Source organism: Podarcis erhardii (assembly GCF_964252035.2).
Source record: "Podarcis erhardii genome assembly, chromosome: 6".
Classification (NCBI taxonomy): domain Eukaryota; kingdom Metazoa; phylum Chordata; class Lepidosauria; order Squamata; family Lacertidae; genus Podarcis; species Podarcis erhardii.
Window position 1 is genome coordinate 97,368,606 of NC_138510.1, and position 26,174 is coordinate 97,394,779.

At 44.3% G+C, this 26,174-nt stretch overlaps 1 protein-coding gene and 2 long non-coding RNA genes across 8 annotated transcripts in view; 2 read left to right on the forward strand and 1 right to left on the reverse strand.

Moving 5' to 3' along the window:
* The window catches only part of LOC309343556, a 151,548-nt gene that overhangs the window by 48,365 nt on the left and 77,009 nt on the right, over nt 1-26,174 (forward strand). The window lies entirely within an intron of this gene.
* On the reverse strand, nt 10,355-11,057 carry LOC309343550. The gene is made up of 2 exons (XR_014157331.1): nt 10,718-11,057; nt 10,355-10,455 (listed from the first exon to the last, which is right to left on the reverse strand). It is a non-coding gene; the product is annotated as an uncharacterized lncRNA (long non-coding RNA).
* RC3H1 (ring finger and CCCH-type domains 1) overlaps nt 11,222-26,174 on the forward strand; it is a 68,206-nt gene continuing 53,253 nt past the window's right edge. For 4 of the 6 annotated variants that reach the window (XM_081865124.1, XM_081865125.1, XM_081865126.1 and 1 more), the window contains exon 1: nt 11,222-11,476. The gene's annotated coding sequence lies outside the window, so the exon portion shown is untranslated. The remainder of the gene's footprint in view (nt 11,477-26,174) is intronic. The other 2 variants (XM_081865122.1, XM_081865123.1) reach the window with 1 other exon arrangement.

The window sequence follows — 26,174 nt, forward strand, 5'->3', positions numbered from 1 at the left end:
TTGAGGGTTTTGAGCGACAGAGGGAAACAATTTACTTCCAGGTTCTGGAGGAAACTTATGAGCTTACTGCACGTAGAACTCAATTTCTCAACTGCCCGGCACCCAGAAACCAATGGGCAAGCGGAAAGGGCAAATGGGGTTTTACAACAATACCTGAGGTGTTATGTAAAAGACAGAGAAAATGATTGGGTGGATAAGTTACCTCTAGCAGAATTTGCCTACAACAACGCAGAGAACGTGTCCACAGGGATGAGTCCCTTCCTGGCAAATTATGGGTGTCACCCCCGGGCATTCCCAGGAGAGGGAGGGGAGAGGTGGAGCGTGCCGGCGGCAGAATATTTTTTTGAAGAGATGGAGGCGATCCACCGTCAGCTTCAACTTAACTTAGAGAAAGCCAAGGAAGAATATAAGAAGCAAGCAGACAGAAATAGGAGGGAAGGTGAAACTATAAGGGTGGGGGACCGGGTGTGGTTGTCCACCCAAGGGCTACCGTTCAAGGGCGGGAGTAAGAAATTGAGGCCCAAAAGATTGGGACCCTTTGAGGTCATACAGCAGGTCAACCCAGTGGCATTCAAACTCAGGCTGCCCAGTCACATGAAATTACACCCAGTATTTCACAGGTCATTACTGTCGCCGTACCGAGAGGGACGTGAGTGGGGGGAGCGTGAGAGAGAGGCCACCCAAACGCCCGTGATAGAAGAGAGAGAGCGCGACATGAACGTGGCAGGAATCATTGATTCCAGGTGGAAGGGGAATCAGGTGGAATATCTGGTAGAATGGGAGGGGGAAGCAGAGTCGGAAAACACTTGGGTACCAGCAGAGGTAGTCAATGACGAGGTTTTAATAGAAACATTTCATCAGCGTTTCCCAAGAAAACCGCAACCCGTGGCTCGATTTAGAAGGGAACACTTTGGGACCACCGATGAGGAAGGAGAGTTTGAAGGGTTCCCAGAGTCAGGGGTGGGTGAAGAAGCCGACTCCGACGAAGAAGAGGAAGACGGGGAGAGAGACGGACGGTACGCCGTGGCTAGAAGTGTTAGAATCCTCGGACGACGAGGAGAGTTCCTTCAGGGGCTTTCCGCCCTCACCGCCAGTGGGAGAGGAGGCGGGAGGGGGTGAAGGGGGCCCTGGGGGGGAGGTGGATGTCAGGGAACTGCCATCGGAGAGACAGGTGGTGGACAGGCTCCAGGAGAATAGGAGAGAATCTGCAGCAGAAGAGGGAACCAGCAGGGGGAGTGCAGGAGTCACAGCGGAGGGGAGGCTCTGGGATGCTTCCAGTGAGAGTAGTGGAGAGGTAACGGGACACCCGTTGGGAACTCCCACCCTTCGCCGGAATCTGTCACGCAGAGAGTCACGAAGGCGCATGTCCGTCAAACAGCTTTTATGTTGGCGTAAATTCCGTAGACGCCCACTGTCAGATTCTACCAGCGACTGACGGAGTCATGCTTTGGGGGCTCCGTTAGTGACTCGGTTTGGATGACCAGCCAAACCCCAGAGGGATCAAGCTTTTACGCACAAGCAGCTCATTATCCCATCACATTACTATTAAATTTTTATTTTCTCATTGAATTTAAAACAGTAACAACAGAACATTTCTTCTAGTAGCCAGTCCTTAACATGCTTGCTCTGGCTTCGGCTGGAGATGGAGAACGGTAGCAGAATGAACAATTCCTCATTAAACAAGAGAGCTCAATACAGCTCTCCTTTACCGACAACAATCTAGGTCACTTCCAAATTGCTAGCACCACACCTAACCCTGATTGCAGGGCACATGGATATGGGTCAGGTGTGAGGCATGGAGCTGAACCTACAGGTCTGGCCTGGCACACAAACACAAGATGTTCAAAATGGCAGTAACATTTAATGCTCTAATGCTAATGATGGGCAGCTGTAGGGTTTTGCCAGAAGGTTTATAAGAAACAGTGATGCACAAAGGTTTAAAGTGGAAAGCTGTACTTCTCTGCCATGGCTGTTTATGTACAGTGAGTTCAGGTCATATGCACACACAATCAGCACATATACACCAACATGTTGGTAAGAGTTATGAGAAAACAGATGAGCTTTTTCTGAACACTCACCAATAAAGCTTGCTAATACCAAGTTGATTCTGAAATTGTCCAAGAAGAGCTCAAGCTTATTGACAGGAATAAGCCAGCAGTAGATCACATGAAGTAAGTGGACTTAGCGCTTTATTAGAAAAAAACAGGATCTACACAGGAGTGTCAGACCTAATGAGCACAGCAACTCTTCTTTGGTAAGTCTTGCCCCTATGAAGCAGTTGTGGCGACTGAAGGTCCCTACCTTCTCACAGCTGCCTAAGTCCCCTCCTCTCCAGGGTTTTCCCCCAATCAATCTGACACTGTGCCTGTGATGCTAATTTCTCCTCTGCCCTCTTCATACATTTTCTGGTTCTGGGAAACTAGTGGGGAGGGAAGCTTGTCACAGCAGGAGAGGGAGACAACTGTGACCTCACCAGCTGGAATCATCTCTGCCTCTTGGCCTCCTGCATCCCACCCTCCTGCTTCAGCTCCTGATTCTGGACATCTCTCCAGTCCCCAAGCTCTGAGCCTTATTTCCTTGCTGGTTCCCCAGTTGGTTCCTCCCACCATTTCTCTGCATCCCACCAGTCCCTGACTCTTATCCATTACTAACTATAAATACTGTAAATAGGTGACAATATCATCCTCCCTTCCTTCATAAATAAATAAGATTGAAATTCTCTGTGAACTTACTTAGATATACATATGCACAGGACCAGAATGCATATTACAGAATTTTAGACTAGGATGACAACAGGAATTTGTGCAGTGCTCTGAAACTTCTGTGAACTTACAGAAATTAGAGATGGATAGCTCCGTAATTACAACAGTAGAGGGCATCAGATTGTCAGCTGAGCATCCACAATTTGCTATGAAGTGGTGGACTTTTCAGGGCAATATGACAAAGAATAATAAAAAGCTTAATTAAACATCCTGGCATGGGGCTGATAAAGACCAAAATCTGCTCTATGGTATTATTATTATTACTTATTAAATTTATTAGATGTTGTAGCAGACCTACCACTTAATACCACCCATTAATAAGGCGGTGGATCCACTCCCGCTAACTGCCCCCCATTAAATATAGTGCACCCACAATTTACCACAGATCATCTAGTGGGGGACTTGTGTGAGGGAAAACTTAATGATTGGAGTCTCAAGCAGAAAATAAACTAACAAGAAACGTGTTATTAAACAAAAATGGTTTATGAAACAAAGTGGGTCAGGAAATGCATTTTTTCAGGTAGAAGTTAACTTGCTCACTTTAACTAACTCAGGCTTAAACACAAAACTATAGGCACAGCTCTTCTTGAACTTCAGTCACTAAAAATCCATTGTTATGCTTCAGGTGGTAGATGTTCAGGTTTCTAGAACAGAGAGTAAAATGCTCAACTCAGTTTCTGTCACTGAGAACACTGAAACTGACACAGTTTCTGTCACCATTAAATACTTTCAACACAGCTTCTCCTCAGTTGTCCACTCTCTTAGCCATCCCACCCCGGAGGTCTTCTAAATGAGGGTCCCCTCACCCCCTGGGACTGGGCTGGGACTGGGCTGGGAGTCTTCTGGACCTAGAAGAACTCTCCCCTCCTGGCTAGACGGACACCCAGGAAGGCTGCCATCCCCCCAGGATCTCCCTCTCCCGGCTCAGACTCAGCCCTCTCAGGACGCTCCTGTCTGTACAGTGGTACCTCGGGTTACAGATGCTTCAGGTTACAGACTCCGCTAATCCAGAAATATTATCTCGGGTTAAGAACTTTGCTTCAGGATGAGAATAGAAATTGTGCGGCGGCGGCACGGCAGCAGCAGGAGGCCCCATTAGCTAAAGTGGTGCTTCAGGTTAAGAACAGTTTCAGGTTAAGAACAGACCTCCGGAACGAATTAAGTACATAACCAGAGGTACCACTGTATTCTTTTTCCAGACCGTTAACCCGGTCTAAAACTGCACATAAAATATAAAATAAATCTTAGCCAAGGGGTAAATTAAAATAAGGGAATGAGTTATAAGCCTTTTAAAGACGAACAAGGGTTTTACTTCTGAATTCTGCACATGCTGTGTTTTTCTTATTTTTAAGCACAATGGTTGTATCCATTGCTGCAATTCCACTAATGCGGCAGTCTGTCACTCATGCAATGGAACTTCCATCCTCCTTTTCCCTACGACCGGAGCTTTTTTCTGCCAGAACGTGCTGGAGTGCAATTCCAGCACCATTTTTTTGCCTTGCTTTGTCTAAGAATTCTGCTCACCCAGCAAAGGGAGTCCCCTGATCAGCAAGGTGTGCAGGATGGCAGCTGAAGCAGCCTGAGGAGGGAGTGGGGCGAGTGGTGAGCAGCAAGGCGCACGTGCACGAGGGCAGGTGAAGTGGCCTGAGCAGGGCAGGAGAGCAGCAAGGTGCGCACAATGGTGACTGAAGCGGCCTGAGTGGGTGGGTGGAGCATATTGTCACGTGATTTCAGTTTCAAGATGGTGGCATCAGCATCTGGGTTGGAGACTGAGGTGGTGTTCTGGCACCTTTTTTTCCTAGAACAAAGCACTGCCTACAACTCCATGCACACTTACAAAATCTGCTCCGGAGGTGGAAGTTCCAAAGGGCAGGTGAAACTTCCATTTGTGCAGCACTGGATGCAACCCAGTGTAGAAATAATGCCCTTGTTACAACTTAAAGTTGTAGGGATGGGTTTTTAAGATTGCAATGTGGGGAATGACAGGTATCTTGCAGGAAAAAATTTAAATCCGAAGATGTAACATTATTAAATTGTATGTTTTAATTTGTTGTGGAAGATTACATAGCACACTACTATTTCAGATATGGAATTTGCTGTTGAAATTTGAGGGCTAAATTTGGGCTGTAAAATGAGAGTAAAAAAATATGATATTGAAATGTGCCTGAGGATTTATTAATGTTAAATCAGCACCTTAGCAAATCCAGGACAGAATTAATAGAATGTGACCATATAGATTTGGCTTCTCTAGCAATTATTTTGGTGTGCTGAACATTACACACATGCTTATCCCCATCTGGCAGTGCAGAAACAATTGTGACAATGCTTGCAGCACAGTCAGGACACAGAGGAAAAAAGTGTACAGTTACATGCAATGTGGATCCTCTTTGGGATTCTACTTTCTAGGTTGCAGCCAGAAGCATTGCAGGTGAATACAAGGAACAAGCCAGACAACACTGTTGGCCAAGGCAATGGTGATTAAAGCACAGTCAAGACCCGGCTTTCTCCCAGGGAGACATTTGTCAGATAACGTGAGAAATATAATAGACATTATGGAATTGTTAGAAGTTAACATCAACACGAAGGCAGTTCTAATATTTGTGGATGCGGAGAAAGCTTTTGATAATATCTCTTGGAGTTTTATGAAGAAGAATCTCCATGGGATGGGGGTAGGTCAAGGTTTTGAAAACGGTATAGGTGCAATATATTCTGAACAAAAAGCAAAGTTAATTGTAAATAATGTGGTTACTGAAGAGCTTCCTATAGAAAAAGGGACACGACAGGGGTGCCCAATATCCCCATTACTTTTTATATCAGTCTTGGAGGTTCTGTTAAATATGATTAGGGGGGACCAGCTGGTTAAAGGAATTCAGGTCGGAGCTAAACAATATAAACTGAGGGCCTTCGCAGATGACTTAGTATTAACTTTACAAGAGCCAGACACTAGTACGAAAAGAGTCTTAGAACTAATTCAAATATTTGGTCAGGTAGCAGGATTTAAGTTGAATAAGCAAAAAACTAAAGTTTTGGAGAAAAATTTAACAAATGTTGAGAAAGAGAGGTTTCAAAGTGAAACGGGATTAATGGTGGCAAAGAAAGTGAAATATTTGGGGATTAACATGTCATCTAAGAATGTGAATTTATTTAAAGACAATTATGATAAATGTTGGACGGAAGTAAAGAAAGATCTAGAAATATGGTCAAATTTGAAACTTTCCTTGTTAGGCCGAATTGCTGTTATTAAGATGAATGTATTGCCTAGAATGTTATTTTTGTTTCAGACATTACAGGTTGTGGACAGAATGGACTGTTTCAAGAAGTGGCAGAAAGACATATCTAAATTTGTCTGGGCAAAAAGCCCAGAATAAAGTTTAAGATTTTAACCGATGCAAGAGACAGAGGGGGGTTTGCCCTGCCGGACTTAAGACTGTACTATGAATCGGCAGCTTTCTGCTGGTTGAAAGATTGGCTACTTCTTGAGAATACAGACATTTTGGATTTGGAAGGGTTCGATAATAGATTCGGTTGGCATGCATATATATGGTATGACAAGGTAAAAATTCACAAAGGATTCAAAAATCATATTGTTAGGAAAGCATTGTACAATGTTTGGATTCGATATAAGGATCTGTTGGAAAACAAAACCCCTAGGTGGCTTTCACCAGTGGAAGCCAAGGCGGTGAAAAAACTTAATATGGAATCTAAATGGCCAAAATATTGTGAGATTTTAGAGCAAGATAATGGGAAAATTAAATTACAGAGTTATGAGAAAATGAAGTCTAAAGTACGAGATTGGCTTCATTACCATCAAATAATGGAGGCGTTTAAACAAGACAGGAAAATTGGCTTCCAGATGGAGAGATCAAAACTAGAAACAGAATTGCTAGAACCCAATACTAAGAACCTGTCAAGAATGTATAACCTGCTGTTGAAGTGGAATACACAAGATGAGACAGTTAAATCAGCCATGATCAAGTGGGCACAAGACATTGGTTATGACATTATGTTTGCTGACTGGGAACAGTTATGGACCACCGGTATAAAATTTACGGCATGTAATGCCTTAAGAGAAAATATTATGAAAATTATCTACAGGTGGTACATGACCCCAGTCAAGCTTGCAAAAATTTATCATCTGCCCAATAATAAATGTTGGAAATGTAATGTGACTGAAGGTACCTTCTACCACCTTTGGTGGACTTGCCCGAGGATTAAGACCTTCTGGGAAATGATTTATAATGAAATTAAGAAGGTACTTAAATGTACTTTTCATAAGAAACCAGAGGCATTTCTCCTGGGCATGGTCGGCCAATTGGTGCCAAGGAAGGGTAAGACGTTTTTTATGTACGCCACCACAGCAGCAAGGATCCTTTTAGCAAAGTACTGGAAGACACAAGAACTACCCACGCTGGAAGAATGGCAGACGAAGGTGATTGACTATATGGGACTGGCGGAGATGACTGGCAGAATCCGTGACCAAGAAAAAGAGACGGTGGAAGAAGATTGGAAGAAATTTAAAGTATATCTTAAGAATTGCTGTAAAATTAATGAGTGCTAAAATGTCAAGGGAAAGGAAAATATAGAATTACAGCTGTAATTGATTAAGTATGAGAAGAAACTAAAATAAGAAGATGTTATTAATTGATTGGCGTGAGGGGTTGTTGAAGAGATTCAAAACAGGGATGCAGAAAAGGGGAGGGAAGGCGAAGTCCGGGAAGTAAGGTTTATGAAAAAGAGGTTTTGAAACTATACATGTTTATATGTTGTTGTTGTTGTTTTGTCTGTTTGTTTATGTGTGTGTTGCTTTGCTTTTAATTTGTGTTGGAAAATCAATAAAAAATTAATTAAAAAAATAAAATAAAGCACAGTCAAGACCTCGCGACAGAGGTGGCGATTTGTTCTGATGTGTGGTTGCTAAGAATGGGTTTCCTCAACGGTGCCACTATACAATGCACAAAGTCCCCCTCCTCTATTGTCATAATTGACCACTACCCCAGCTATGCTAAGGAGATTGCTGGTTAGAGAGGGTTGCAATCAGTGGATTGATACGACTTGAAATATCATTAATTGTATTTTCAGGGACTTTATCAGCCTATTCCCTCCCCACATTGTGGCAGCACAACTTGCTAGACCAGGCATAGGCAAACTCGGCCCTCTAGATGTTTTGGGTCTACAACTCCCATCATCCCTAGCTAACAGGACCAGTGATAGCCACATCTTAGGAAACAAAGCAGGGAGTGGGCTTTAAACCAGTCTTCCACATTTGTGTTTGTGAGTAGAACTTGTATCCAAATCCCAGTGAATTTTTTTTAAAGCACCCAGAACTACCATTCCTCCATACTGATTGTAAATTCCATTGTAGGCACATCTAGGATGTGTTCTGGGTCTGGGCGTGTGGACTTCCTTAATTCCGAATAGAGGCCATTGACTCACCTACAACTACAGGACATATTGTGCAGAGGTGCGTAATTGCTTGTTCTGCTGTATGCTTGGGAGTTTTTTTGGCATGTGTGTATGTGATGAGGTGAATAAACTGTTAGTGGGTCTGTGGCTGGGGGATAGCTTTATGTTTGGAAATATCACTCATCAACACAAGTAAAAACTCAATGTTGTGCCCACTCTGAGGCAGTGATGGTGACAGTGGCAAATACTAAGTTTTCTTCACAGTACAGTGGAACCTCGGTTTTTGAGCGTCTCGGAAGACAAACAATTCAGAACCTGAATGCCAAAAACCCGGAAGTGAATTCTTCTATTTTTGAATGCGCCTCCGAAGTTTAACAGCTTCCAAGGTGCATTTCTCCATTTTCTCAATGGAATTTGCCAACTGCCCATTGTGCCTTGGTTGTCAAACATTTCAGAAGTTGAACAGTCTTCCGGAATGGATGACGTTTGATAACCGAGGTTCCACTGTATTGCCCATTGCTTTTACAAGTGGGTTGGGGCATCCTGCAATCTTGTCCAATAGAAACATTCTAAAGTTATATACCTTATTGGCTTACCAGCTAGTCACTGAGTTACCCTCTCTCATGAGTCCAACTTTTCCTTTATGGCACGTAATCTAACTAGACTCTATGTATGCAGGTTCAGGGGTAAGTACGGTACTTGCTCCCAGGGAGGGTGATTCCTCAGGCAATTACGTGTTGCACCTTCTCTGCTGTTTCTTACCTAGGCTTTTGTGTTTAACCTTTGATATTTTGTTTCCTAGGTTGCCACCCTTAGCCTGGGTGTCACAATTGCCACAAAAGGGAAGGAGTGTTAATTACTGATACTGTTGCATGCCACCCCAATCTCCAAATGGTGCAAGATTCCAGGGGCCCCACCCATTTGCCATTTATCACAGAGCCCCTTCCTTTGTTCTCCTTACAACTCACCCCAAGGCTAGTCTGGCTATTATTTTAACACTTGCTAGATCCAGGGATGAGAGGGGTCTAGCACCCAGTTTAAGGTGCACACACTCCAAACTCATAACACTATCCTTTACTAGGTGATAGTTGCAAAGCAATTAGGAAAAAGCATTGTAGCATTGGCACAATAAAGCTACCTTCCAACCCCTGCCTTTACACTCCTCAATGTATTTTTTTCTGGGTTCCCTTTCTTGCTTTCCTTTCCTCTTCTGCCCTTCTTCATAGCCTTCTTAGTTTTCTCTTTCCTCCCCCTGTCCCCATGTATGTCCTCTTGGCTTTCTCAGGCATTAATTTGGTCCCGCAGCAATGGCTGATCATGCCCTCAACCCAAACAGAACAGAGGAACTGCTAGTGGGAAGTTTGCCTACCCAGGTAAAAGGTATTAATCCTGTTCTAAAGGGCTGTAATTTCCCCTAAAAGAACCATGTTCATCACCTGAGGGTGGGTGGGTGTGCTCATTCATCCATGTTTGTAATGGGCAGAAATCACCTCTGTAACCCAGAGTACCTTTCCCCAACTTAGGAAGTTTTGCCAGCTATGGCACTACCTGGTCAAAGTAGCCTTGCTTCAGCAATTCATGCCTTGGTAATCTTCTCTGTGGATTATTGCAAAGTATTATGTATGCTGTTGCTTTTTAAAATGTTATGGAAATTTGTGTTGGTTCAGAAAGTAGCCAACAGACTGCTGAGACTGGATTGTATGAATCACACCACTCTGGTGATCAAGCAGCTCCCCTGGCTCACAGCCAACGAGGGAATATAAAACACCTTCAATTGGTCCTGGAAAAGGCCCTTTGCAGTTGTGACCAGGGTGCTTCACGGACTACCTCTCTCCACATGTACCTGTCTAATTGCTGGGATCTCCTTCAAAAGATGAAATGGCCCTGCCAGGTAGGTAGAAGGGCATTTTCTGTGGTGGCTACCCAGCTGTGGAATGCTGACTCCAGAGTGGTGCCCTTTTTATTCTCCTAGGCCTGATGGTGTCTCATAGCTTTAAGATGCTTTTACCTTCTGTGACTTGTCTTTGAATGCTTCATGTATACTGTACTTCCAAAGCAAGCAAACAGAGCAGGGAAGTGATTTTCAAGTTTCTATTATTCCCCTTTTGGAAATTGCAGCTAGCTGTCAAACAAAGCATGTATGTCTCTTTTACACAAGGTACTCAAGAAGGAAATGCAGCTAATTAGAGTTGCTGTTAGTTGACATTTTATTATCATTTCAGGCTGGGAAGCCATCTTTCAGACAGAAGAAATGCATGGATCCTTGCGCCATGGTTCAAGACTGGGGATGCTAGGAGCCATGGGATCTGAAATAAAGAGCAGCTGCTTTATCCTTTTGGCTATGCCTGGTATAGAGTGACACATGGGCTAGCTGGCAATGTTCATCCTAGTTATTACCACGAACAACAAAGAGTCTTGTAGCACTTTAATAAGTTCAGTATGGCTCTGCACCTGAATCAGCACATGTAATCAATCTTTGCCATGGGAGCCTTGAGTCTTTTCCTACAGCAACTACTGTTATTTTTAAGCTGCCTTGCTACTGGATCCTGCACTCGGGGTGACTTACCAGCAGTAGACACGAGTACAATAAAAAAAGCGTAGCTACACACTCTGACGTGAATTGCAGTCCAAGCTCATGCATGTTGGCCGGGTTTCACAAGGCCCAGTGGCAGGAAAGTATGCGCTGTATTTCAGCCTGAAAGTAAAGCACTGAAAGTTAATCTCTACGTAGAAGGGGATTTTCTAAAATAAAGAGCATTTCCTAGCAACTCTTCCTTCCAGTCTTCAGCTGCATGCCGTTGTGGCTCTTTGGATTTCGGAACAAGACTTCTACCACAGCTGGTAAACCAAGGTTTCCTCTGCTGCCCCCCTCACAGATTATATATATGTGTGTGTGTGTGTGTGTGTGTGTGTGTGTGCGCATAGATCTCCACCCGCCCCGCTCTATCTCCACCCGCCTCCATCTCTAAATGGAGGGCGAGGCCGCGGCGCCTGGCGGGCCCGCTCCGCCCCTCCTCTGCCGCCGCCGAGCAGGAAGGGGCGGGCGGCGGCCGGGCGGGCGAGCGAGCGAGCGAGCGATGCATTAGCGGCGGCCCTGGAGGCGAGGCAGGGCTTTGCTGCTGAGGCGCTGAGCGGAGAGGCGCCCAAGATGGCCCCTGCTGCAGAGGCGGCCGTGGCAGCAGCAGAGGGCCGGAGGGCGGAAGGGAAGGCCGCGGCCGGCCGGCTCCCGCTGCTGCTGGTGGACAAGGAGGAGGAGGGCGCGACGGCCCCGTCCGTGGCCCGCAGCTGAGAGGAGCTGCCGCCGCCGTGAGGTAAGCGGGAGTCTCCCCGGTGGGCGGGTGGGTGGCGGGGAACAATAGGGCGGAGGCTGCGGCCTTCTCCTCTCTTTTCCTTCGGGCGGGCGGCGCCTCTACCTGGCCGGCCGGCGGGCCAGGCATTGCGGCTGGTGTCTCCGTGCGAGGCGCCCCAGCGGCCTCTGCCACCATTTCCCTTCCACTTCGCCGAAGCCTCGCTAGGCCTCAGGCTTCTGCCGGGCTCGCTTGCTGCCATCCCCGCCCCCGCGGCTTCGGAAGAGGCCGGGAAATATTCTGGGGGGCGGGGGTTACACGCGGTCTCAACTCATTCCAGGGGTCGGGGGGGGGCGGTACACGGTATAGTATTCATGGCTAGGGCCTGGTGCGCGGGGGTGGCTGGAAGCCCTTGCCAGGTGCGATCCTCACTGACCCTCCGTGGGAATTCTCTCTGACAGCTCAGCCTTAGGCATGTCTACTCAGAAGCGCTCCCATTGAGTTCAGTGGGACTTACTCCCGAGTAAGCCTGTGGGGGTCGCACTCTAAAGTAAACACACACATAGATCGGATCCCACTGCACACGTCCATACTTCTAAGGGGAGAGCGCTGTCCCACCTGTTAAAAGATCACACATGCTTTTATTTTGTGCTTCTGTTCCCTAAATGTAGCTTCTGTGTTCAGTCTCTGAAGCTTATTGGGTTCTGACATGATTGGGTTCTCCCCATGATCTTTTGAACATTATCCCTGGCAGTAGTCACTGTACTCCAGACAGGAAAGAAACGTTAAAAACACAGAACAAAATGTAATTCTAAAAATTCTCAAGGCGTACAAGTACCCCTACCTTCTGTATGTTTATCATGTATGTAACTTTCAGTGTCATGGTTTCAGAGGATTGGACAAAAGTCTGCTTCCCAGGAAATGGAGGATCTGGTTTGGCTACCTGAAGCAAGCAAGCAAACCTTTGTGTTCAGGGAGAGAGTTGATATTGAGCAGGAAGTGACATCTGCAAACAGTTCACCAAGAAGCCATGTAAAATTTCATTGCACAAAATGAAGGCTGTTTACTTTATTCCTCACCCATCTCTTCATAAACACAACTGTCACACTGTATTATTTTGGTAGAATAAATTGTGATTTAGTTATTTATTTTGACTTCTATCAGATAGTGTTTTGGTTATGAGAACACTGTGAATTGTGTTAATGAAAATTAACAGGAATTTGTATTTACTTACCTGGTCACCACATGTGATGAAGATCACATAGAATTCATTATTTAAGGAATTTTTACTCCACTCTTTAGCTGAAAAGTCAAAGATCAGGATCAATATAGTCCCTGTACCCAGGATTATATTCTAAAATGATATGTAAAAATGCATTCAAGTGAGTAAACAAAATGACAGGGCCTGAGGGACAGGTCAATCTGCCTTTTCTCTGCTAGCTCAGTTTCCATCATTACTTGGTATTGAACCCCCATCATATTTAGCAAGTATGAAAACATTATGTCCTGGTGGAATAAGGACAGATAAGTTGCTCTTTACTTCCTCCACCTGCTCAGGTTCTGTGCTGGCTGTAGGGAGTGAAATCCTTTCCACTCCGACCAGCCCAGAAACCAAACAAGCTGTCAGAGGAGGATGCTGTGATCAGTCCTCCTCTGCCAGACTTCTGCATTTTCCTGCAGGATCTGCAGAAAACAAAGCTCCTCCCTGCAGGTATAGAAAGTATAGAAAGGGGGTGCTGGTGGCAAAAGGACAAGGCAATCATTGGCTTTGCTTCTATGCTGAAGGCACAACAGACAAAGCCCGCTTTTGCACATGTAGCATATAAATCAATTGAGCTAATAGAAGAGGCAGATAAGTCTCCATTCCTCTTCTGGCGCCTGCTGCATTTCCAGTCCATGGTTTTTTTTGGTTCTTTTTACTAGCAGATAATGTCCCTTGTAGGGATGCGGGTGGCGCTGTGGTCTAAACCACTGAGCCTTGAGTTTGCCGATCGGAAGGTCGGCGGTTCGGGTGAGCTCCTGTTGCTCTGTACCAGGTCCTGCCAACAGAGCAGTTCGAAAGCACATCAAAGCACAAGTAGATAAATAGGTACTGTTCCGGCGGGAAGGTAAACGGCGTTTCTGTGCACTGCTCTGGTTTTGCCAGAAGCGGCTTAGTCATGCTGGCCACATGACCCGGAAAAACTGTCTGTGGACAAACGTCGGCTCCCTCAGCCAGTAAAGCAAGATGAGCGCCGCAACCCCAGAGTCGTTCATGATTGGACTTAACTGTCAGGGGTCCTTTACCTTTTTTAATGTCAACTCTTAAGGCTGTGTGTGTCTAGTACCCAAAGGAAGCATTTGATTGGATGTGATTAAATCCTTTCTTGTAGAAGATACTGTACTAGAAGTGTTGGTCACCATACAGAACACTCTCTGGGTATTTTGTTAGTGCTGGTGTTGCCTTAAGTAGGTTCTTTCATCCTGCTTTATGGCAGAGCTTTCCCTGGGTAATATTTATATAAATTGTGATTACATGCAAAACAGTATGATTGTTGCATCTACTCATTTCTGTTCATTGATCATGCCAGAAATAATATTCACTACTGTCATATTTGACAATAATTTTGTCCTGGCTCATGGACAAATTACTGTGATGCTTGCAACATGCTCTTATACATGTTTACTCAGAATCAAGTGCCACTGAATTCAGTAGGGCCTGCTGTCAATTGAGTGTGCATAAATTGCAGTATTACTGCATAGCAGGGGTGGGCAAGAGGTAGATTGGAAATGTGGTAGATTGGAACAGTTTTCTGACTTTTGTTTGTTGGAACAAAGACAGTCCCCCTGAATTTAGCTGTTAAGAGACCCTGATGTGTGATAACTAGATGTATAGTTAGATTATACCAATAGGTAATTTACTCCTTTCCCAAGCCATCATTTTGCATATGTGCCTGGCTTTGGTTGGGGCACCTTTGGTTTCCAGAAAAAATTAAAACATAACCCACAAATCTAGTTGCCCATTCTTGCTATATTTTACGATGTTAAATTATCCAAATTTGTTGCCATGTCTTCATTGTGAAGTAGTAATGTTCATTTACTAAACACACTTACAATCTAAAAACAATATTTTGTTGTTTATTTATGATAATGGTCACGTCTCCTCTACATGGTGGTTTCTAAACTCGTGTTATAAATGTCCTTTGCTTATCACAATGGTGATCATCTTCAGTTTTCAGCTCCCCACTTTTTCAAACTGGAGAAATTAAAATCTCATTAGGCTACAGTCCTAGTCTCCTGGATGCTGGTGACTGGTGTTGGGAGTTAGAATGATGTGTAATTGTCTCTTTGCTGATGGAGAAGAATGCCACTGGTGGGTGATGTGATAAGACTGCCATATTTCACAGTAGCCAGTGAAATGGATTGTTTGGGGGCAGGGCACCAGAGACTTTGAATTCACTGGATCCAAACCCCCACAGATCCCTAAGGAGCCTCTGTCTGGAGCTACTACAGCAGAAAAGAAAGAAACCTTTCACCCCCATCTTTTGTCATGGCTGGCAGAAGCCAACAGGGCTTCTGAGTACCACTTTTGTGCTCAGGTCCTGGTTTTGGGGTTCCCACAGGTATCTTGTTGGCCACTGTGAGAACAGAATGCTGGACTAGATGGGCATTGGCCTGGTACAACAGAAGTACTGTTGGTAGATGGGGCTGTTGGGTTTACATCAAATTCTGAATGAGGCTGCACTCTCCTGAAATAGCAGGTGGGTAGCTTGGGGATGCTCCTTGAAGCAGTGCTCCTGTTTGATGTATGTGTGGCAAAGGAAGCCTTTTTCCTGCTTCAGCTGGTACACCTACTACAACCCTTCCTGATAAAAGGCGGACCTTGCTGCAGTCATTTATTCTGTATTGACTTCTAGATCAGATCACTATAGCAAGCTGTATGTTGAGTCTGCCATTAAAAAGCATTTGGAAACTTCTGTTAGAGCAGAATGTTGATGGGAGCTTTGATTCTATCACATTGGTTTTCTGTGATTTTTACTGAACTTGCCCTGAAAGCCCTTAATATATTGGGGTAGTTTAGGAACTTTCTCTTTGCATATGTTCCTCCCCACATTCTTAGATCTTTAAACCTCAGTAGGTACATTGGTGTCAACTGGAGATAGGACATTTTCTATTGTAACTTGTATGCTATGGAGTACCTTGCTGCACCAGGCAGCTGTAGAGTGGTTAATTGTATAATTTTGCTGGCTCAGTCTTGTGCTGCTGCAATTTTAAAAATAATAATAAATTTTATTTATATCCCGCCCTCCCCAGCCGAAGCCGGGCTCAGGGCGGCTAACAACAACAGTTTGTATACTATTTTTAATGTCTACTGTATTTTTTTTAGAGACAGTTTGCTTTTATTCTGTATTCATTACAGTCTTCTCAGAAAAATAGGTGGGATAGAAAATGTAAAATGGGCATTATAAACCTACAAAACAGCAGGGGGGGAAACAGCCCATCATCAACAGCTGCGTACATACCTCATATCATCCAGTTTTCTTAAAATTTTGTACGTTTGTTGAAGGATCAAAACTAAGTTTAAATCTAAATTTAATTTTTTTTATTTCATCTTGTTTTCATTTGAACTTTTTAAAAAATGACTATTTTCGCCATGCAAAAATCCTTAAAAGCTGAGCCCAGAATTCAGACATTTCAAAACTAAAAATACCAATCTCTTCAAAACCTCATAGGCTTTAATATGATATGTCACATGATGGACTTGCTTTAAATGTTAAAGTTAAGTTTTAAATTTTAAAATTATTTTTTAAAAATCTGAAAAATGTATTATTTCATATTTCTAAGAGCTACTTGAAACTTTCATCTTGGGATCTGAAAGCTACAGACAGCTTTCAGGGTCACATGGCCAGCATTACTAAACTGCTTCTGGTGCAAGGAACTGTGCCAAGTGCCAGATGCATGGAAATGCCGTTTGCCTTCCTGCCACAGTGGTACGTATTTATCTACTTGCACTGGTATGCTTTCAAACTGGCAGGACCTGGAACAGAGCAATAGGAGCTCACCTCGTGGTGCAGATTTGAACTTCTGGCCTTCCGATCAGCAAGCCCAAGAGGCTCAGTGGTTTAGACCACAGCGCCACCTGTGTCGCTGGAGAACAGACTGGGAAAACTCTGCCTCTTGTACTTACCTCTCACACCTCAGTTAGAGGGGGGAACCGAAGCTAGATAATGTTGTCATGGTGGTTCTTAAGTTGTTCAGATCCCAACAGTTTCAAAGGTAAGAACCAGCACATTAAATTAAAACTGTGGTTAAATGGGTAACCAATAAAGATTGAACAACAAGAGCATTTGATGCATTTTATGTTCTTTTAAGTAGCAAATTAAGTTTAGATTGCCTTGTTTGTACAGTCATCCCCTCCCCCCCCCCACTTAATGTTCTGGGCCTCTGCGCATATAAGCAAAAATTGCATAAGTGGAGAGAACCCTCTAAATGCCCAGTTTTTAATTAATATTAAAATTATTAATTAATTAATTTTGCATACTGCCCTATACCCACAGGTCCCAGGGCGGTTCCTGTTCTCCAGCGCGCTCTCTCTCTCTCTCTCTCTCTCTCTCTCTCTCTCTCCACACATCTCTTTGTTCAACTAGAGTTTAAGCTCTGGGGCTGGCTGAAGACAGGAGTACACTCAGAAAAGTGGCTACTGCTGCGCTTTCTTGCACATCAGCTGTTAGGCGGGGAGGCTGAGCAGTCTAAACAAAGCCCTGCAGCACCTCCAGTCTCTTTGGGGCTTCCTCTGCCCTCATTGACATCCTCTTTGGGCTCCAGAGAGGGTCTCTTCACAAGCCATGAGGACTCTCTCCCACCATTTCCTGGTTTGAATTTATTTTTTTCTTTCCCAGCACTGTGCAGTCACACAGAAGTGGGAGCAATGCCTGCATTAATTTTTTTTATTGGATTTTTTTTATCTTGTCAGTATATCAGGTTGACTATTTTCTTTTAAATATTTATATTCCACTTCTCCAGGCGAAGCCTGTTCAAAGCAGTTTACAACAATAAGGAGTTACAACTGTAAAAAAATACTCCAGGAAAAAAGATAAAATGCATTCAGAAACTTCCATACCATCTGATTAGCTCTCAGACTGGCATCCTTTATCAGTGCTGAATTGAAGTAGAGTTAAATGGGTCAATCTTGTGTATATCTACTCAGAATTGAGCCTCACTCATACATTTTCTATTACTGGGGAATGATCAGGAGCTCACCAAGTTAGTGGCTAAATATCTCTAATTGGTTTTTTGTTGTCGAAATACACTGCAGACGTCTGATCTCCTGGAGACTTAGAGATGCGATGATAGACTGCTCTGCCTCCTTTCTTTTAGCAAATATTTTGTGCCACTGGGGAAGTGGTAATTCTGTAATTTTGTTTTGGATGTTTGTATGTGATGCCAATAAAAGGTTTGATGATGGTGAAATTGAGCCTCACGGGGGTAAAGGAAGCTTACTCCCAAGTAACTGTATGGCACTGTAGCCTCAGGCACTTTCATGTGAATAATAATAATAATAATAATTTATTATTTGTACCCCGCCCATCTGGCTGCGTTTCCCCAGCCACTCTGGGCGGCTTCCATAAAAACCAGAAATACACTAAAATATCACAGATTAAAAACTTCCCTGAACAGGGCTGCCTTAAGATGTCTTCTGAATGTCAGGTAGTTATTTATCGCTTTGACATCTGATGGGAGGGCGTTCCACAAGGCGGGTGCCACTACCGAGAAGGCCCTCTGCCTGGTTCCCTGTAGCTTTGCTTCTCGTAATGAGGGAACCGCCAGAAGGCCCTCGGCGCTGGACCTCAGCGTCCGGGCAGAACGATGGGGGTGGAGACGCTCCTTCAGGTATACTGGGCCGAGGCCGTTTAGGGCTTTAAAGGTCAACACCAGCACTTTGAATTGTGCTCGGAAACGTACTGGGAGCCAATGTAGGTCTTTCAAGACCGGTGTTATGTGGTCTCGGCGGCCGCCCCCAGTCACCAGTCTAGCTGCCGCTTTCTGGATTAGTTGTAGTTTCCGAGTCACCTTCAAAGGTAGCCCCACGTACAGCGCATTGCAGTAGTCCAAGCGGGAGATAACTAGAGCATGCACCACTCTGGCGAGACAGTCCGCGGGCAGGTAGGGTCTCAGCCTGCGTACCAGGTGGAGTTGGTAGACAGCTGCCCTGGATACAGAATTGACCTGCGCCTCCATGGACAGCTGAGAGTCCAAAATGACTCCCAGGCTGTGCACCTGGTCCTTCAGGGGCACAGTTACCCCATTCAGGACCAGGGAGTCCTCCACACCAGCCCGCCCCCTGTCCCCCAAAAACAATACTTCTGTCTTGTCAGGATTCAACCTCAATCCATTAGCCGCCATCCATCCTCCAACCGCCTCCAGGCACTCACACAGGACCTTCACCGCCTTCACTGGTTCTGATTTGAAAGAGAGGTAGAGCTGGGTATCATCTGCATATTGATGGACACCCAGTCCAAACCCCCTGATGATCTCTCCCAGCGGCTTCATATAGATGTTAAAAAGCATGGGGGAGAGGACGGAACCCTGAGGCACCCCACAAGTGAGGGCCCAGGGGTCTGAACACTCATCCCCCACGACCACTTTCTGAACACGGCCCAGGAGGAAGGAGCGAAACCACTGTATAACAGTGCCCCCAGCTCCCAGCCCCTCTAGACGGTCCAGAAGGATGTTATGGTCGATTGTATCAAAGGCCGCTGAGAGATCCAGCAGAACTAGGAAACAGCTCTCACCTTTGTCCCTAGCTCGCCGGAGATCATCAACCAGCGCGACCAAGGCAGTTTCAGTCAATAAGTCCTATTCATAGAATCATAGAATCTTAGAGTTGGAAGGGACTCAAGGCTCATCTAGTCCAACCCCCTGCAATGCAGGGATCTCAACTAAAGCATCCATGACAGATGGCCATCCAGCCTCCGCTTAAAAACCTCCAAGGAAAGAGAGTCCACAACCTCTTGTGGGAGTCTGTTCCACTGCCGAACATCTCTTATGATCAGAATTTTTTTTTTCTGACTGTTTAGTTGGAATCTCCTTTGTTGTAACTTGAAGCCACAAGAAGTGGGACTTCTTAGTAGAAATGTTTAGGACTGTGCTCTTGAGCAGCCTGAGCAGCCTTCTAATTTGCAATCGCCTTTCCACCAGGAGTTTGCATTTAGAGCCAAATTAACAAATGATATAACTGTGTAGACCACCACTGAGCCTCTTGGATTTGCTGTTTGAAAGGTTGGCAGATTGGATCTGCATAATGGAATGAGCTCCCATTGCCCTGTCCCAGCTCCTGCCAACGTAGCAGTTCGAAAGCACACCAGTGCAAGTAGATAAAGAGGTACCACTGTGGCGGGAAGGTAAATGTCATTTCTGTGCGCTCTGGTTTCCGTCATGGTGTCCCGTTGCACCAGAAGCAGTTTAGTCATGCTGGCTGCATGACCTGGAAAGCTGTCTGTGGACAAACGCCAGCTCCCTTGGCCTGAAAGTGAGATGAGTGCCGCAACCCCATAGTTGCCTTTGACTGGACTTAACCGTCCAGGGGTCTTTTACCTTTACAAGTGTACAAGAGACAAGGTGCGGGCTGAATTCATCTTAAATTGGCCCTCATTTATTGTAAAGGTAAAGGTACCCCTGACCGTTAGGTCCAGTCGTGGATGACTTTGGGGTTGTGTGTTCATCTTGCTCTATAGGCCGAGGGAGCTGGCGTTTGTCTGCAGACAGCTTCCGAGTCATGTGGCCAGCATGACTAAGCCGCTTCTGGCAAACCAGAGCAGTGCACGGAAACACCATTTACCTTCCCATCAGAGCGGTACCTATTTATTTACTTGCACTTTGACGTGCTTTCGACCCAGCAACGGGAGCTCACCCCATCGCGGGGATTCGAACCGCCAACCTTCTGATCGGCAAGCCCTAGGCTCTGTGGTTTAGACCACAGCGCCACCCGCGTCCCTTTCATTTATTATAACCACATTTTAATATACTACTTGGTTTTTCAATGTCTTAGTTAAGGTGATAACTTCACAAATTTATTTATTTATTACCCACCCTTTACTCTAACACCCCAGCATTAAAACACAATATTAAAAGCAATCTGCAGCCATAAAAATAAGATGTGTCCTAAAAATATATTTCAGGTGTCAAAAGCAAGAGTTAGGTGTGTCTTCAGCATTCTCCAAAAGCTGTATGATGAAGGTGCCAGACACACTTATTGAGAAAATCTGTACTGTATAATCTGGGCTTCTAAACTGAGAATCTCTTGTTGTATTAGCCTTATTGATGTTTAAAAATGTGTAGAATAAAATATGTAACATTTTCCAAGTATTTTAAAGAGGAAAGTGGTGAGCCACATATACATTAATCCTTCATCAGCCTTTGTCTTCTGAGGAGTAACTGGATCAATATTTCCTATCATGCCCAGGATTGGAGGCATCCAATAAAAGTGAAAGAGGTTATTCCTGCTTCTCTCTATTTTTAAAGACAAATGCAAACTTGTGAACGGTGTCAATCTCACATCACAAGTTATTTGTATACGACATTAAAACTTTGGGTGGGAGATACAGTCTCTCTCTTGCACCTAGCATGATGTAAGAGACCCCTCCTTTTCTGCTGTGTGGAGAATTTGTGGGAAGTATATATTACTTTGCTCTGGGCTTCTAGGAGCAAATGGTGGTCAGAAAGAAAATTTGTCATTACCATTGGCAACTGCTTTTGTGGATTCCTGATCTGATAGAATTGAGTTATCTCTTAAGTTTGTTCTGTATCAGGTACTAGTATTCCTTGTGAAATGAGGCAGACTGCTGAAAGAAAAGCCCGCAAAATGCTGTGATAAAAATGAAAATGTTGAACCTCCTGTTGACTTCTAAGGATGTAGAAGTACTGGCTTCAGAAAATTAAGATGACTGCACAATAGTCTGGATTTAATTTTTTTATTTCTTAAGAGAATCAGTTTTTAATATTTGACACAAGGAAAAAATCAAGCTGAAATGTAATCTGACACGCAGATGTACAGTGATAAACTACATTAGCATTTCTACCTGAGATTTACTTTTTTGCCAACTAGAAAAAGTTTATTGTGTAAACCCACTGTGTTCTGCAGTCACTTTTGGAATATGTAACTAAATCTGGACATTCTATAATCCACCGCAATGTGATTTGAACTGGTTTGGGGGTTTTTTAGTGTAACTTTTAATTGAAAAATTTCCCCAGGCTACCGTATTTTTCGCCCTATAGAACGCACTTTTCCCCCTCCATAAATGAAGGGGAAATGCGTGTGCGTCCTATGGGGCGAATGCAGGCTTTCGCTGAAGCCTAGAGAGCGAGAGGGGCTTCAGGAGAGGGGCTTCAGTCCCACAAGGTCGGGGGACAGCGGGGAGGCGGAACGCCGCCATCCCGCTGTCTCCCCATGTGGTTTGGAGGCTGACGGTGGGGAGACGCGTGCTTCTCCCGGCCGCCAGCCCCGCAAGCTCCGGGGACAGCGGGGAGGCGCAGCGCGTCTTCCCGCTGTCCCCGGACCTGGTCTGCAGGCGGGCGGCGGGGAGAAGAGCTCTTCTCCCCGCTGCCTGCCCCGCAAGCTCCGGGGACAGCTGGGAGGTGCAGCGCGTCCTCCCGCTGTCCCCGGACCTGGTCTGCAGGCGGGCGGCGGGGAGAAGAGCGCTTCTCCCCGCTGCCGGCCCCACAAGCTCCCCCCCAAAAAACTTGCATCCTATGGGCCGGTGTGTCCTATGGGGTGAAAAATACGGTAATCTGAAATGGAAGCTTAAAATTATTGAGGTTTTTGTTGTCAGCTTGTTGTTTATGCTGGCTGTTAAACATTGTCTTACTCAGAAGTTTACTGCCCTGAAAAATGTGTAAGAAGGCCAGAGTTGGGATATAAATTAATAAATGAATTAAGGGCAGCATATGAATCATAAATCATAGAAATGTAGAGTTGGAAGGGACCCTCAAAGGTCATCTAGTCTGCAATGCAGAAAACTCATATGTGAGGATTATTACTGATTGTGTGGCATTAGTGCCACAGTTCTTTGGGGGCTGTTCTGTGAGATTAATGATTCTGGAAAACTGACAAAGTAGCTGTCATGCAGATGTGTTTCCAATAGATTACATTCCAAAATCCACAGTTGAGCTATGTCTTTATTAGAGCCAACCCAAATATCACAAAATAATGAAGTAGTTTTGGATTTCTTCATTATTCACCATCAGGTTGGAAGCTCTGGCTGAATGTCAAGCAAGCAGGCATGGGGAGAGAAACAAGCTCATTTGAAGGCGCAGCCTTTGTGGCTTCAACATCAAGGCAACATGTTTTTCTCTCTGCTCTTTGTTTGCTTAGCATCTATCCTGAAGAACTCAAAAGCTTGCTAGATGTTTTGTCACACTTGGACTGTTATAAAGATGTTGTCTGACTGATGGCTTCCTTTCATTTTAATGGATTATATGTGATGGTTTTATCATAAGAACTGGCCCCTGGTGGTGAGAGTTTATGCTTTACTTTTACTGTCATCTGCATGGCAGCCTGTTGTCTCTAAACTACCATGGTGGTATTGTCATTGTGAATTTTGGGTAGCCTTAAGTCTTCTCCAACCTGGTGTCCTCCAAACATTTTGGACTAAAATGTCCATAATCTCTAACCACGGGTGACATTGGCTGAGGCTGATAGGCATTTTAGTTTAAAAGGTGACTAATATAAATTTATTGATTTCATTGGGTTCCATTGGCTACTCTGTTAGATATACTCATTAAGAAAACAATGTGGATTAAGAATAGCAAAGCAAACTAAGTGATTTGATTGAGAATCCTAGGCCAAATCTTCCTACTTGCTTACTAAATATTTGGCCTTTTCCCAAATTCATCCAAGTTACATAGTTTAAGAAAGAATTTCTAAGTTTCCTACAATGTCCTAACATCTAACATTTTTGGATAAAGTTCTTAATTACCTAATTGGTGCTATAGGCCAGGGTGCTCTTGTCTTCATCTGGAAAGTTAGACAGGAACAAAGGGGGAAATGAGTCACTCTGCAAACAACTTTTGGACCAGATATTTTCCATCTTTTATGTTAATTGAATTCCTTGCATAGGTGAGCCCACCTATGTTGATAATGGCTGTCCATAGTCTAACCAGGGAAATCATAATTGGACTGTTGTGTACCCTAGTCTCTCTGATACATTCTGAATTTTTTTCCAAAACAGTCAAATAATGTTATGATTCCACATTTGCTGAGACATTCATTATTCTCTTAGTATCTTATTAGCCATGGTGTTTTCTTTACCCTTGCAAGGTTCTTATCCAGGCATAGGCAAACTCCAGCCCTCCAGATGTTTGGGACTACAGTTTCCATCATCCCTGACCACTGGTCCTTTAGCTATGGATGGTGCCTGTTCTTATCACTCAAACATGCTTTCCTCCTTTGTTATATGAAATATATATCCTTCTTTATCCCAGGAGTTCAGTGCAAGTGACAGCATACTTAAAAAAGTACTAAGCATAAAAAATACTTGCAATTGTAAACTTGGTAAAGGACATATTCAGCTAAATCATTGAAATGGAAACAAGCATAATGATTCCCACTAGTGCAACAGGACCGCCCACCCTTTCTCACCTGCCTCACACCCTTATAAGATCTGCTGCAGTGTCAGGAGAACCCCCATTGGACCAGCAGTGTTCACGCTGAAGGGATTGCAATTTTAGAATTCATTATAATTTATCAACACAAATCAATGGGTTCTGATAATGTCATCAGAATTAAGTACTTTGCAGTACAGTATTTGTGACAACCTCTTTTTAAGAGTTGCGAGATTCTTTTTTCTACTGAAAGTGAACTGATTTTTTATATATTTACCTTATGTGTCCCCCTCCTACACTCTGATAGCATGACATAAGCAGCTGGAATTGGCCTGATTTGAAAGTAGCTGAATGAAAAGCCCTGTCACAAGCTGTTCTGGTTGAAGGTAACAAAATATTTCCCATATGAATCCATACCTTTTTTCCCGATAGCCCTTTTCTTCAACATTGGGGCAATGGTTTTCTACTTCATTTTTTTTTCTATTTTGCTTGTAGAGAAAAGAACCAAAAATTTCACATTGCAAGGAATGATATAAGGAAGTAATCACTAGTGGAACCCCTGTGCCTGAAATCCAGAATATAGACTGAGGTCAGATCTAGATTCACCAAATTTTGTGGGGAGCAGGAGAGTGGCAGTGAATATGTACCCACTCTGAATATAGACTTATAACTTTGATAAGACACTACAAAAAGGATAGCCCACATTCATGGTGTTGTAATAAGGGCTCTTCATAGACATGAGCTAGTTCCTCAGGTAAAATAGTTGGTTTATTATTATACAGTGGTACCTCGGGTTACAGACGCTTCGGGTTACGCCTTTTCAGGTTACGGACGCGCCGAAACCCGGAAGTACCAGAACGGGTTATTTCCGGGTTTCGGCACATGTGCAGAAGCACCGGATCACATCATGCACGTGCGCAGATGCAGCGCTGCTGGTTGCGAGCACTGTGGGTTACGAACGTGCCTACTTCATGGATCACGTTCGCAACCCAAGGTTCTACTGTATTGCCTTCATTCTACCCTTCTACAGAGCTCAGGGTGGCTTTCATGCTTTATTCTTGCAACAATGTTTTGTGATACATTACATGGATACTGTGACTGGGTTTAAGTAAGGTTAATGGCCAAGCTGGAGATTCAAACTGAAGCTTTCCAGGTCCAAATTTACCACTGTTCACTTCTCATGAAATTCTGGCCCATGCACAGTGACCATTCTAGTGAGATTCTTCTGTGAACCTCATTGTAAATGTTTCCTCGCTTTTCCAGGGCGGAAGTAGAAATGTGACATGTTCTGTGTCCAGAATTTCTTATCTGTCTTTTTCAAAAATGTTCCTCATTGTCTACAGAACAGCCATAGGACTTACAAAGTTATATTAGCTTTTGGAATGGGGTAAGCGAATGGCTGAGAGAATATTAGTCATCTTTAATATAATATATCCAAAGAGGTTATAGTAAGAAGACATCTTAGTGGTTTATATAAACAGCCTTCTTCATTCTAAGAAAGTTCAAATGACAACAAGTTGTGCTAGTATCCTGCCACAACATGGTTAGTAGAGCTGTTACTATCTCCCATTTCAGTACAGGATGAATGGATCACAGTTAAGTCATTATGAGGCGCTTAAGTTGGGCTTTGTTCTTGTCAGCCAATCACTGGGCTTGCACTTAGTTGCTTATTTGAATAGCCAGACCTATATAAGATTATTTCAGGGGACAGGGTATGAGCATTTTCAGGCAGGCAGGAAGTCTGGCTGTGTGAACTTAAAGTCAAACAATGGCTGCTACCACCCGGAGAACCAGGAAAAAAAGCCAGGTGCATCAAAGGCCACGGTACAGGACACAGTATAGGCAGAGAAGGCCCAGAGGGGGGAAGATACCTGGGAGGCGTGCAAAACATGGCCATGGAAAGAAGCTCCCTGACAGAAGGCCCTCCAAGAAAGCACAGAAACTGCGGCTTGACAGTGTTCGAATGACCAATGAGGCCCAGAACATCCTGCATTTCTGTGTGCATGACCTCTACAAGAAGGTGTCCTTGGCTGCTGAGCGCTTGAGGAAAAAGAAGCGCCATGTCTCTATTACTGTCTCAGATGTAAGAAATGCCCTGAAAAAGATCATGCCAAGGAAGTATGACAGAAAGTCTGTATCCTCC